Source organism: Giraffa tippelskirchi, chromosome 2 (assembly GCF_054371585.1).
Source record: "Giraffa tippelskirchi isolate mGirTip1 chromosome 2, T2T-mGirTip1v1.2.pri, whole genome shotgun sequence".
Taxonomy (NCBI): domain Eukaryota; kingdom Metazoa; phylum Chordata; class Mammalia; order Artiodactyla; family Giraffidae; genus Giraffa; species Giraffa tippelskirchi.
The window spans coordinates 134,570,446-134,582,838 of record NC_137276.1 but is presented as its reverse complement, the minus strand read 5'-3'; positions in this window follow the sequence as shown (position 1 = coordinate 134,582,838).

The following is a 12,393-nucleotide window of genomic DNA, read 5'->3' as shown; positions in this document are numbered from 1 at the left end:
ATAGTAATTAAGAACCATGTGTTAGCTGATGCAGAGAAAGAAGCTTAGCATAAGGAAAAAAAAAATGGTGCAGACTCAAAAACAAGTAGAGACCAGAGAAACCATTCATTCTCTTAATTTCTCTAATACATTCATATGGAGTTTCCATTGCGTACTAGGCACTGTTTTAGGTTCAAGGAATACCACAAAGACTAAAACAAAGTCCCTGTTCTTGTGAAGCTTATTCTTATAGTGGGAGAAAGATGGTAAATATGTACCAGCATATAAATAATATTTCATTAGTTGAAATAACTGTAGAAACAAAAACAAAGCAGGGAATGCAGTTTAAAAATAATGGGGGAAATGCTACCTGGGGAAATGGTCAGGGATATTTGATCGTGTGTCTTTTGAATGGAAACTTGAATGCCAGTGATGGTGCCAGCCATGCTGATATTTGTGGAAAAGGGATATTGGGCAGAGTACACGGCATGTACAAAAGCTCTGAGACAAATGTGTGCTTGATGAATCAAAGCAATAGCAAAAGGGGAAAACTGCCTGGCATAGTGAAAGCACGAGAGCTGGCAATAGGATATGAAGGCAGATATGGAGTGAGCAAGAAGATCACACAGGGCTTGTGAACTTGTGTCAGAATGCTAGCTTTTACCTGGAGAGGTGAGGATTACTAGAAGATAATATCAGGCTTACATTTTTAAGAATTATTCTGGCTATTGTACAGAACAGATGGGAAGTGAGGTAGGTGACAGGGAGGCCATTTGGACCCTAAGACAGATGAAGTCTGGCCTAATTTCCAATTATGTTTCCCATGAGGTCTATATATTAGTTTCAGTCTTTGAATTTCCATGAGCCAACACTATATCCTTTTCTTCCAGAAAAAAAAGAAAAACCTTTTTCTTAAAATACATTGCTAAACATTCTAAGGAATGTTAAAAGTATTCGAAACTTGGATATTTTGAATTTTTATATGTTTTGGCATAAGAGCTAAAAGGTACTAGTACTTTAAAATCATGACACTTTTTTTTTTTCTTTTATAAATGATAGAAAGTGCTTGCACATGGGCAGGAGAGGTTAACTTATTGTTGAACAGAGTTATTTTTCCAGGGCATTAGCTTAAGCCAGAGAAAGGTCAGTTCCTAAAAATTATCTTCTGATCCTTTGTGGCATGAGTGTTTTAAGAGTCTTCAACACCGTTAATATTATCATCCAATATCAATAAAAGAGCATTTAAGATATATATCTGAATTTTAATATTTTATGGATAACTATTTTGTTTGTTATACTATGTGTATGCTAAGTTGCTTCAATTGTGTTTGACTCTTTGTGACCCTATGGACTGTAGTGCACCAAGCCCCTCTGTCCATGGGATTCTCCAGGCAATACTGGAATAGGTTGCCATGCCCTTCTCTAGGGGGTCTTCCCAACCTAGGGACTGAACCCATATCTTTTATGTCTCCAGCATTGGCAAGTGGGTTCTTTACCAACACTGCCACCTGGGAAGCCCTTGTTATAGTAGTTTTTAAAACTTGGTATGCCTTCCCTTTTAGAAATAAAATAATTTTAGAGACAAAACAATTCAAATATTTTATAAAGAATCCATTAATTTCCAATTTTAGATCCTAATTCACACAAATACAGAAACACATACAGATATGAGTCATTTGTATATGTGTAGACATAATATGGCTACTTTTCATGGCATTTCAAATGAAATTTTACAAAATCAGTAATAAAGTATTTCAAAATGAGAGGGAGCTGGAGCAGTTGACAAACACTCTGTTACTGTGTTAACCATATGAGACATCTCCTCACTACCCTTTCAATAAAAATATCCAGCTAAATCAAGAAATAAGGAAACTAATGTTTGTTCAGATTATCCTTTGAAAATACTAAGAGCATATCACATTAAAATACATGCTTAAATATACAAAATCCTTATTTTTTATTTATATTTTTGGTGACGCTTTCTAGAAGGTATTTAATGATATTTTTTAGAGGGGAGTAAATTTACAGCATCATCACTTCCCCATTGTTTGATAATCTTGTCATCATTAAAAACAATAAATGGTATCTTAGCTATGCCACAGATGTTTATCTAATTTTTATTCTTATTTAAAACATTTGCTAAAGTAACATTTATAATAAACATTTTCCACTCACCAAGTTCTTAAAAATACTGATCATTCAGTTCAGTTCAGTCTCTCAGTCGTGTCCGACTCTTTGCGACCCCATGAATTGCAGCACGCCAGGCCTCCCTGTCCATCACCAACTCCCAGAGTCTACCCAAACCCATGTCCATCGAGTTGGTGATGCCATCCAACCATCTCATCCTCTGTCGTCCCCTTCTCCTCCTGCCCCCAATCCTACCCAGCATTAGAGTCTTTTCCAATGAGTCAACTCTTCGCATGAGGTGGCCAAAGTATTGGAGTTTCAGCTTCAACATCAGTCCTTCCAATGGACACCCAGGATTGATCTCTTTTAGGATGGATTGATTGGATCTCCTTGCAGTCCAAGGGACTCTCAAGAGTCTTTTCCAACACCACTGTTCAAAAGCATCAATTCTTCAGCGCTCAGCTTTCTTCACCATCCAACTCTCACATCCATACATGACCACTAGAAAAACCATAGCCTTGACTAGATGGACTTTTGTTGCCAAAGTAATGTCTCTGCTTTTAAATATGCTATCTAGGTTGGCCATAACCTTACTTCCAAGGAGTAAGAGTCTTTTAATTTCATGGTTGCAATCACCATCTGCAGTGATTTTGGAGCCCCCAAAATAAAATCAGCCACTGTTTCCACTGTTTCCCCATCTACTTCCCATGAAGTGATGGGACCAGATGCCATGATCTTAGTTTTCTGAACCTTGAGCTTTAAGCCCACTTTTTCACACTCCTCTTTCACTTTCATCAAGAGGCTCTTTAGTTCTTCTTCACTTTCTGCCATAAGGGTGGTGTCATCTGCATATCTGAGGTTATTGATATTTCTCCCGGCAATCTTGATTCCAGCTTGTGTTTCTTCCAGCCCAGCATTTCTCATGATGTACTCTGCATATAAGTTAATTAAGCAGGGTGACAATATACAGCCTTGACGTACTCTGTTTCCTATTTGGAACCAGTCTGTTCTTCCATGTCCAGTTCTAACTGTTGCTTCCTGACCTGCATACAGGTTTCTCAAGAGACAGGTCAGATGGTCTGGTATTCCCATCTCTTCCAGAATTTTCCACAGTTTATTGTGATCCACATAGTCAAAGGCTTTGGCATAGTCAATAAAGCAGAAATAGATGTTTTTCTGAAACTCTCTTGCTTTTTTGATGATCCAGTGGATATTGGCAATTTGATCTCTGGTTCCTCTGCCTTTTCTAAAACCAGCTTGAACATCTGGAAGTCCATGGTTCATGTATTGCTGAAGCCTGGATTGGAGAATTTTGAGCATTACTTTACTAGCATGTGAGGTGAGTGCAATTGTGTGGTAGTTGGAACATTCTTTGGCATTGCCTTTCTTTGGGATTGGAACGAAAACTGATCTTTTTCAGTCCTGTGGCCACTGCTGAGTTTTCCAAATTTGCTGGCATATCGAGTGCAGCACTTTCACAGCATCATCTTTCAGGATTTGAAATAGCTCAACTGAAATTCCATTACCTCCACTAATCATTAGAAGAAATAAAATTCAGACCACTATCTGTGAAAGAAGAGAATTTTGGTTGTACGAAGGTAAAAAATTAGCACTCATGCAATCATATATTATTCTGAGATTTCCAAATGTAGAAGCACACACAAAACATCAATTTTAACATTAAAAAAGACAGACTTATAGATACAGTAATCAACTAAACATTGATTGGGGCCTTCCAGGTGACACTATTGTAAGGAATTGGCTTGCTAATGCAAGAGATGCAAGATCTTTGGGTCATGAAGATCCCCTGGAGTAGGAAATGGCAACCTGCTCCATATTCTTGCCTTGAAACTCCCATGTCCAGAGGTCCCTGACGGGCTACAGTCCACAGGGTCACAAAGAGTCAGACATGACTGAGCACATAGCACACACACAAAACACTGACTGACAACAGAAATGTGAAAGGAGACTTATTAATAGATAGAACATAAAAATAGATATATTAATAGGACAAAAAAAAGATGCCCTTATCATTATAGGGCACTAAAATGCCAAAGTACAAAGTCAAGAGACACCTGGAATAACAAGCAAATTTGGCCTTAGAGTACAAAATGAAGCAGGGCAAAGGCTAATAGAGTTTTGCCAAGAGAAGGCACCGGTCATAGCAAACCCTCCCTTCCAACAACACAAGAGACAACTCTACGCATGGATATCAGCAGATGGCCAATATTGAAATCAGACTGATTATACTCTTTGCAGCCACGGATGGAGAAGCTCTATACAGTCAGCATAAACAAGACTTGGAGCTAATTGTGGCTCAGATCATTAGCTCCTTATTGGAAAATTCAGACTTAAATTGAAGAAAGTAAGGAAAACCACTACGTCATTCAGGTATGATCTAAATCAAACTCTTTATGATCACACAGTGGAGGTGACAAATAGATTCAAGGGATTAGATCTGGTAGACAGAGTGCCTGAAGAACCATGGATGTAGGTTCATAACATTGTACAGGAGGCAGTAATCAAAACCATCCCTGAGAAAAAGAAATGCAAAAAGGCAAAATGGTTGTCTGAGGAGGGCTTGCAAATAGCTAAGAAAATAAGAAAAGGAAAGATATACCCATCTGAATGCAGAGTTCCAAAGAATAGCAAGGAGAGATAAGAAAGCCTTCTTCAGTGATCAATGCAAGGAAATAGAGGAAAATAATAGAATAGGAAAGATTTTCTCTTCAAGAAAATTAGAGATACCAAGGGAATATTTCATGCAAAGATGGGCACAATAAAGGACAGATATGGTATGGACCTAACAGAAGCAGAAGATATTGAGATGAGGTGGCAAGAATACACAGAATAACTATACAAAAAAAGATCTTTATGACCTAGATAATCACCATGGTGTGATCACTCACCTAGAGCCAGACATCGTGGAATGTGAAGTCAAGTGGGCCTTAGGAAGCATCACTACGAACAAAGCTAGTGGAGGTGATGGAATTCCAGTTGAGCTATTTCAAATCTGAAAGATGATGCTGTGAAAGTGCTACACTCAATATGCAAATTTGGAAAACTCAGCAGTGGCCACAGGACTGGAAGAGGTCAGTTTTCATTCCAATCCCAAAGAAAAGCAATGCCAAAGAAGGTTCAAATTACCATAAATTTTCACTAACTTCACATCCTAGCATGATTATGCTCAACATCCTTCAAATTAGGCTTCAGCAGCACATGAACTGAGAACTTCCAGATGCACAAGTTGGATTTAGAAAAGGCAGAGGAACCAGAGATCAAATTGCCAACATTTGCTTGATCATAAAAAAACAAGGAAATTCCAAACAAAAAAATCTACTTCTGCTTCATTGATTACACTAAAGTCTTTGACTGTGTGGATCACAGCAAACTGGGAAATTCTTAAAGAGAGTGAGTATCATCAGACCACCTTACCTGTCTCCTGAGAAACCTGTATGCAGGACAAGAAGCAACAGTAAGAAATGGACATGGAACAAAGGACTGGTTTAATATTGGGAAAGGAGTAAGTCAAGGCTGTATATTGTCACTCTGATTATTTAACTTATATGCAGAGTACATCATACAAAATGCTGGACTGGATGAATCACAAGCAGGAATCGAGACTGATGGGGGAAATATAAAAAACCTCAGCTATGCAGATAATAACACTTTAATTGCAGAAAGTGAAGAGCAACTAAAGAGCCTCTTGATGAAGGTGAAAGAGGAGAGTGAAAAAGATGGCTAAAACTCAACATACAAAAGGCCAAGATCATGGCATCTGGTCCCATCACTTCAAGGAAAATAGATGGGGAAAAAGTGGAAACAGTGACAGATTTTATTTCTTAGGCTCCAAAATCCTTGAAGATGGTGACAACAGCCACAAATTAAAAAAGACACTTGATCTTTGGAAGAAAAGCTATGACAAACATAGCATATTAAAAAGCAGAGACATCACTTTGCCACCAAAAGCTATGGCTTTTCCAGTGGTCATGTACAAATGTGAGTGTTGGACCATAAAGAAGGCTGAGTGCTGAAGAATTGATGCTTTCAAACTGTGGTGCTGGAGAAGACTCTTGAGAGTCCCTTGGATAGCAAGGAGATCAATCCAGTCAATCCTAAAGGAAACCAACACTGAATATTCATTGGAAGGATTGATGCTGAAGCTGAAGCTCCAAAATTTTGGCTACATGATGCAAAGAGCCAACTCACTGGAAAAGTCTCATGCTAGGAAAAACTGAGGGCAGGAAAAGAAGGGGCAATGGAGGTTGAGGTGATTAGATGGCATCATGGATTCAATGACGGTGAGTTTGAGCAAATTCTGGGAGATAGTGAAGGAAAAGGAAGTCTAGCATGCTGCATTTCATGCGGTTGCAAAAAGTCAGACACAACTTAGTGATTGAACAAAACAACAACATAAAAGCTAAAAGAAGCTCTGTGGCTGAGTAACTAAGCAAAGTGATATAGGGGAGGTAGCTAAATTCAGGAAAACAAATGTTTTATATAAGTCACTTTAGGAATTACTAACATTTATTTATATTCAGTGTTTTATAACATTCTTGTTCTATCCCTAAAATGCAAGATTATACATAAGATTTTCACTATCTGTGATTTTAGAATATGATCATGTTAAAGCCTTTTATCTTGTCCCATAGTTGGTGGGGAAAGCATTTTTCATCAGGCTTATATTGAAACCAGTCTGATATAACAATATTCACTCCATATTCATGTTATCATTTAGAGATCAAAAATTCAAAGACCAGGGGAAATTTGATTTGACTTAAAAACATCTACATGTGTTGTTTTGGCTCTCCGGCTTCTTTAGCTAATGCCAAATGATATTCCTCTATGATGCTGCAGTTGATCTGAAATTACATTGAGGACACATATAGAACTTTAAATGTGGTCCCTTGGAGATTTCCATGAAAATTAGCTTAAATATTATGAACATTTCAGAAATAATTTTAAGTCCTATAAAGTCCTCTAACATTTTCTCCCTTTAGTAGTTATTACAAATTCTTTAGTTTCATGACTTCACATCAATTTAAATGACTCCTTCTTTAGCTCTAACTCATCACTTGAAGATCTGGTTCTGCATTTCTACCTGCCAGAGTAAATATAAACCTAACGCAAATAAATAGAAAGTTTATTACTTCAGATTTTTCTAACAGATTCTCAAAAGGTAACTAACACAAATTAATAGGAAGTAGAAGAGAACTTTTTATTTTCAGTTTGCTTAAACATTTTTCTATTGATTACATTTGTCCAAAAATAAAATGGGCTGCCCTGAAATGTACTATGCTCCACATCCTAGGCAATACTAAAGAGCACAGGTTAGATAACAACATGGCAAGGGATGGTGAAGTAGGAGTTTGACTATCACTTAGTTGATCAGACAAGATAAACTTTCAAGTCCCACTTAATTCTGAGGTTCTGTTATGTTATACAATTACTCTTATCCTCTTCTCTCATCATATATGTTTTGAAAACACTTCTTTCACTGATAAAACTTACATGGTTTATGTTTTTCCATTACATAGAACATGGATTACTTACTTCCTGATGTATTATTCAACAGTTTAATTCATTTCAAAAAATATATTTGCTCCTAATTTGATCTCTTAAGGATTTTTTTTGTCTCTTAGTAAATTTAATCTTAATACCTATAATCTGTTAATTCCAAATAAATTTAGAAAATCTCTTATAAAAGAAACAATAACTTTCTCGGCTTGATCCAAATTACAAATAAAAATCTGGAAATTTGTTCATATTGAAAGATTAACTAACTCTAGGAATACTAAAATAGTTTACCTTTGAGATTAAAAGATGTGTTTATTTCAAAAATAAACTGAAATTTCATTTGGCGGATGCCTATAAAATGTATCTAGATGTTTCAGTGAAACAGGAGAGAAACAATCACTGTCTAATTGAATATCTTGCGACTACTCCATACTTACAGATTGTTAGTCATAATGAAAGTGCAGCTAACATTACAAATCTAAGTTGATTCACTAAATTTTACAAGATGCTTTTGAAAAAAGTTACGAGTGCTCTTGAACTTTTTCTACATGATATAAAATGTTTCAAGCATGTTTCTTCTATGGAGGTTTAGAAAGATCTATACAAATAAATATTTATGTAAGAACATAATCTCAGTATCAATTGATCAAGCCTTTGAATTCTCTCAATAAATACCAATAAGCTCTAAAACAAAACTAAACTAAAAATATTTAATTTCTGTTTCCTCATACTTTTATTTGCCTATTTATTTTTGGCAGGCTAAATTCTCATTTTAAAAATTGTGTAAGTATTGTTTCAACAATGGTCTAAAAAGTTGACAAAATGAGGATACAATTAACATTTTTATAATTATCAAATATGTGGGTTGTTGGCCTGAAAATTATTTGGAATGCACAAAGAAACAAAAGAAAGAAGTAGGGTTCACAGTGCTTGTACAATAGTTGAAAACAAATGAATACAATCTTTAGATAACTTAGATATGCTGTATATAATCATAAATTGCCACAGTTTGGAACTTTCTTGAGTGAATGTTCCATTATACAACAAACTCTCTAGTGCCACTTCAATTATTTTTAAATCTTTCAAAAGATGTATTTATATCATTTAAATCAGAATAAGTAAAATATATGTTAGACAAAATAAATATGCCTCCTTTACGCATTTTAATACCCTTGTCTTTCTCTGGAAAATGGCACAGTAGTAAAAAGGAACCTGTGAAGTACTATAAAGTCTTTGTAACTAAAAATATATGTCAATCAGCATTATAAACATTTAATTTTTACTGAACTGAAAACTATATTTTGTATGTTATAGCTACATCTTCCCTTTATCCATTATGCATTTTTAATAAAGAACAGTTTTTTTTTTCATAAAGGTTCTCCCTTTTTACAATGTAAATTTATATGTACTTAAAACAAAACTAAGGACTTTGCATGTGGTGCTAGTAGTTAAGAATCCACCTGCCAATGCAGAAGATGTAAGAGATGAGGTTTGGATCCCTGGGTCAGGGAGACTCTCCCGAAGAAAGGAATGGCAACCCACTCCAGTATTCTCACCTGGAAAATCCCATGGACAGAGGTGTCTGGTGGGCTACAGTCCATAGGGTTGCAAAGAGCTAGACATGACTGAAGAGACTTAGCACACAAGATAAAACTATGGCTTTCCCAATGGCTCAGCAGGTAAAGAATTTGTCTGCAGCATAGAAGACATGGGAGACACGGATTTGATCTCTGAGTTGAGAAGATCCCCTGGAGAAGGAAATGGCAACCCACTCCAGTATTCTTGACTGAAAAATCCCATTGACGGAGGAGCTTGGCAGGCTACAGCCCAACGAGTGGCAAAGAATATGACATAACTGGGCAATTAAGCACACACAAGCATGGACATATAAACGCCTTCACAGAATCCACTAAAAACTCACAATATAGAATCACTCTAAGGCCCATCAAATTTACCTACCTTGATGATGCTGCTAAATCGCTTCAATGGTGTCCAACTCTATGAGACCCCATAGATGGCAGCCCACCAGGCTCCTCTGTCCCTGGGACTCTCCAGGCAAGAATACTGGAGTGGGTTGCCATTTCTTTCTCCAATGCATGTATGCATGCTAAGTCGCTTCAGTTGTGTCTGACTCTGTGCGACCCAATGGACAGCAGCCCACTAGGCTCCTCCATCCACAGGATTCTCCAGGCAAGAATACTGGAGTGGGTTGCCATCGGCTTCTCCACAACATTTTTATAGCCTGAAATATTTGTGTTGGAAGTACTCAACACTAACAACCTGCCTTCACTATTCAGTCTTCTGTAGCTCCCCAGTACCATCAAGCCATACCAAAATCTGCTCAGTATTAACGTGTTCAGGGTCCTTTCATCAACAAATAACTTTGAAAATCAAGTAAAATGAAAAAAAAATTAAAAAGTTAAAGAGATTCAGCTGTTTTAGAAATGATGTTGCCTGACGGCTTTCAGGGTTACTCTAATATCCTCCAGTCCTAAAGCTCAGGGGTGTGTATGTGATTTCACACCTGCCCACATAGAATATGGTGTACTCAGGAGTGATTCTCCTCAAATTGAGCAACCACCTGAAAAGGCCAGAAACATGTCTATGACTCATCAGCTTACTGATGTAGCTTGGTTTCCTCTAAATCAGACTGATTTGTTATAGGACTGGATCTTTTTTGCAACCCTTCCTGGATATAGCTCTTTAAAACTGAACTTGAAGACTTAATGACTGTGAAACCTGAGACAAATGTTCTTTTCATAGCCATGTTTTCACATATGTAAAATTCATATGGAAGTATTTATTACCTAAGAAAATACTGAGGAAATGTTTGGAATTCATGCCAGTAGATGTGCAAAGCTACATTTACAGGAATAGGTTTTGATATCATGGTACTCTTTTATCACTTTCTTGGTTCCTATAGATATCTTGTTAATCTAAATAGTTTTGGAGAACAAATTGGAACATTGCAAGTATGTTATTTAAAAAAAAAATATGTATTCACACTTCATACATAACTGATACAGTTAGTATACTAACTTTGGCATATATTTGATCCAAAAAAAATTCACAGGCCTCTAGTTTTCACTATAACCAGTTCCATCCTTGTCATTTTTTAATGAAGGTAATATGGACACTAGACTTCTCCTGTGTATATAATAAAGAGTAACAATGATATAACACAGAAAATAGAATCCATTAAATAAAGGCTAAAATCCTATCTTGAGACCTGCTCCTCAGATATTTTCATATATAAAAGCACTGTCTCTTAGCAAGGGTTGAGTTAGAGTTCCTTTGAAAGCTTTTGAAAATAGGGCAAGTTCATATTACATCTACAATTGTAATAGCTACACAACTTCCCTTGTCTTGGACAATTTATTGCATTCACTTCAGGAAGGAATGGTAAGAGATACTGAGATGATTCTCCAGACTCTGTCCTATTCAATTTGGTAGCTAGTGGAAGACTGCTCTCTCTACCAACACAAGTCTCTGATGAACGGGATCTATTAAGAAGAACTGTGTTGGTTTATACTGCAGATTGAATGGAGCATTAAGTGACTGCGTTAGTATGACTGCAGTGGGGGTAATGGTCGCCTTCAGTGGGTACATAATGTTGCAATAATACTTTCACATAGGTGCAACAATTGTTCAAGTGTCCTTAATTTGTCACTATCCAGCATATCTCTGTTAAATTCCTCCCACCTTCCTTCACTCTACAATCTTATTTTCTTCCTTCTTAGCACGTGTAAACAGATGAGAAAATATATGTACTCTCAAATTATCACTTATGTATCATGAAAGTGGGTGTCTACTGCAAATAAATTTAAAACTGCTTCTAGGAGTCGATTAGCGATACCGCCCACCAAGACAGGTCAGATGCGCTTAACTTGATCACCCCCACCCCCTCAGGCCTGGGCTGTAATTTTCCAAACAACCATCTCTCATTTGCAAATAAAAGTTAAAATCAATCCAGAGATACAAAATGCTAACTTCTTGTTAGCCAAATTTACAGGGTTTTTCTTTGTAGAGCTGCCAGATTGTGACCGATCAAAAGAGGAGAGAGAGAGAATATGAATATCACTTGCTTCCTTGCTTCCTAAGCTGGGATTTGCCTGCGATGCGCGGTGCGAGGACTGCGGCGGCTGATTTACACAGTTGGAGCGGAGGAGGGGCCGGGGGGCGCTGGGGGGACAAGCTGGCGGAGGCTTCGGTGATGGGCTGATCTGGGGGCTCCCGAGCGCCGCTCCCTCCGTGAGCGATTTGGGGGCGGCTGATGGATTTGCATTCGGGTTCCAGCCTGGCGTTCGGTATATTGTCTCCTAACACCCGACCTGGTGCTCCCAGTTTGGGTGCAGACGTTGGTAAGTAACGTGTAATCCGATTTTAGTTATTTCCTAGGCCATTAAAGTGGCACTTTTAAAGCAGGTCAGTCTTAAATGAGGCTGCCGCCGAGAGCGTCTCCTTGGCCTGAAGCATTCCGCGGTCCCCTTCCCCGCCCCCCACCCTCTCCAGCTTGAGAAGTGAGGGCGCTTGAATGGTGAGCTGTCAGGGGGCTCACTCTCTGCCAACCGGATCGCTTCACCTTGGTGCTTTACCCGAGATCCCCCAAATTCAAGTCGAATTTGGAGTGTACAGCCATACTGTTGTATTTGTATCCCGTCTCTCTTCTTCTCTCCTCCTGCCCCCGCCCCCACCTTCGCTGTCTGGCCAATGCTGGGATCTGGGATCTGGACACCCCCTTCTAGCCTGCTTCCCACTCCACCCCATCCT